The sequence below is a fragment of the Arachis ipaensis genome, chromosome B09 (assembly GCF_000816755.2).
Source record: "Arachis ipaensis cultivar K30076 chromosome B09, Araip1.1, whole genome shotgun sequence".
NCBI classification, from domain to species: Eukaryota; Viridiplantae; Streptophyta; class Magnoliopsida; order Fabales; family Fabaceae; genus Arachis; species Arachis ipaensis.
Window position 1 is genome coordinate 22,471,076 of NC_029793.2, and position 3,041 is coordinate 22,474,116.

Here is a 3,041-nt window from a genome sequence, read left to right on the forward strand (position 1 = left end):
GAGGGAAGGTCGCCGACTTGCCGGCGTGAAGACTGAAGAAGGCAAGACGAGGGAGGCTCAGGCTCTTCCTCTGCGTGTGTTGTCCATGTGAACGTGATGCAAAGAGAAACCCTAATCCTATAATATGATATTTATATGAGTGAATAAAAGTTCAAAATATCCTTAAAAAAAATTATCAGCCCGTCGGGCCAGCCCGTTCCGCCTCGCCAAAGTCCGCCAGTTTGGCGGTGCGGGATTGGCGGATTTTCAAAAATTGGTGGGGTCAAAATTTTGTCCCAGCCTACCTTTTTTAGCGGTTTTGGCAGTTTGACTTGGCGGGTTCGACTCGTTTTACCACTGCTATACACGGTTATTAACACAAGAACATTAAGACCAGAAAAAAAAAAGAACACACAATTCTTGTGTAGTTTACACACATAGTAAGATTTTATTAACAGAATTAATCAAATTTAGTATTTCGGTTTGAGCTAGTTAAGTAAATGCCTCTCTTTCTCGCACGTCATGAAATACAATTTCGTGGATTGATTCATTAAAGAGTAGTAAATATCATAAAATAAATGAAAAGGAACAAAAACATCAACAAAAATAGAAAAACATGCACCGGATAAGCGCATGAGTGGTGATGTAGTCACTAGTCACTATGATGGAATAGATATCCTGATACCGGCACATGTTGGCTTTATTTAGGGGGTAATTTTATAATATTTATGAATTTGAAGTTTAATTTTTATCTAATTTATTTTTTATAATAAATTTTAAATATTAATTTTTTATTTTTTTTTAGCAAGTTAGCCATCATCTTTTAAATACTATAGCAATTCTTTTATTTAGATTAGAAATTCAAGTAGATGGATATTTGACAGATTATTATAATTTAATCAAATCTAGTTAATTATCTATTCCAAGGCAGATTCTCTTATAAGATAAATGGGTTCGGAGTTAACATAAATCCATCTATACTTGTCTCAGTATATATAATATAGATATAAGTATATAATAAAAAATATTTATATATAAAAATTAGAATTTGTTTATTATTACTCAACTCACTAATATCTACCTGTCATTATCCCTCTAGTCTTTCTATTTTTCCCTCTTCTCATTCTTTATTAGTCTCGCTCTCTTTTTCCTTTATCATTTTCATCTCTTCTGTCTTCATACCTTATTAGCCTAGTCTTCGTCATAAACCTCACTTTCGTCAATCTCACATTCTCCTTTCTCCATCAATCTCGCTTCTACCTATTTGTGCTGACAAGATAATCAGTAGAAAGACACTATCTAAAGTTCATTAAAGTTATTTTGTATCCTCATTGGGCCATTAAGAGGGCAATATGTCCTTTTGGGGATTTGAAAAAGGAGTCAATAATGTCAAATGGAGCGTTTGAAAGGAGCAAACTTAAAAGGAGTCATATAGAATTCTAAATTTGTGAAAGGATCGAATTATATTGTCTCCACTTACGCTTCTGTCTCCACCACCACCGCCCCCCACTTGTAGCTCGTGCTTGTCTGATATGTCGTTCACCATGACATTCCTCGTTACTCCCCCAATCTAACTCTCCTAAGATGTCATTAATCTATTAGTAATCATGATCAACGACCCAGGTCCCAACGTGATGATGTCGTTTAACGCAATGCTTGACTAGGACATCTGGCACTTGCACTATAGCAAGTGCCTCTCCTGCACCCTTTGTAGCCCACCTCAGTCAGAATCCTAATTGCCTTGGGTCTCTAAGAACTTTCTCTAGGGACAAAAATCTTTGCACTTCCTGATGCCACCATTGCAAGTTTTGCTTTGATGTGTCTATGTCAGGGATGATATCAAACTGGAGTATGGACTATATCTTCTGAGCCCACTACAAATGTCATTATTGAAGATAAGTAAAAAACCAACGATCTCTCCATCTTCCATTTTTTGACATTTAGAAATTGATGTCGAGTGCCCTGTGAGGTCAATGTTGTCCCTCCTTACCAAGTTATGGTATCAGCCTGTTAACCTGGTGCCACTCTGCACAATAAAGTAGATCAATGTTGTCACTAACGTCCACAACCTTAGGTGCACTGTATGGCACCCATAGAAACTTAAAAAAAAAAGATACAATTATACACTTCAAGACTTAACAAAACATAACAAAATATTACAAGCTATGGATAAAACACACAACTTAACAAAATACTAAGACTCACATCAGTGAATTGCAACATGTCTAGCCTGAGCCTCGATTGGATGACTCTGGACTTCTTCTTATTGGAAAATGGTAGAAATCTCGCCCACCTGCAAGTCAATATGTAGTATCAATCATGACATAAAATTGAATCTGCTAAACCGCCATTACACATATAATACAAACATGTGTACCTCGATGCCAATAACCAAGCAAATGTGTCAAAACCATAAGGCCACGAAGTCGGGAACCACCAAAAGACCTATGGCTGTAGTAGTTGTAATAAACCAGCCAACTGCATGATGTTTCTGTTGGCCACATGACATATGTATCGATACAACCATGCAAGAGTCATGGATCCCCAACTGTATCTCCCCACCTCGTCTAGCCTAGCTACGTAAGACAACCATCGAATGGGACAACATACTTCAGACTTGTCACAAAAGAGATGAGTGGATAACAACATCATAATGTATGCCCGTACATATCTCCTTAAGGTATTCTCATCTGCATCTGGAAGCCAAGAGCACCCTGAATCTCTCTTGGAACCACTTTGTATGAGACAGTGTACTTATCAATGCACCTGGTAAAATGAAGCTCACCAAAGCTGCTCCTCAAACCAAACCCATGCTACTTTGTTACCCAGAATATAATGCTCAAAATCTACTAGGCACTTGCTCACCGCCTCACCATCAATTGGAAGATCTGCTAGTTGAAAAACCACATCTTGTAATGTGATAGTGCACTCCCAAATAACATATAAAAGGTGTGTATTTTTAAATATCATCTCTCAATAAAAGTGCTAATAAGTGGCTCATCATGCTTAAACCAATGGTTGTTGAGCCTAGCAAGACAGTATAACTTGGCAACCTCCAAATA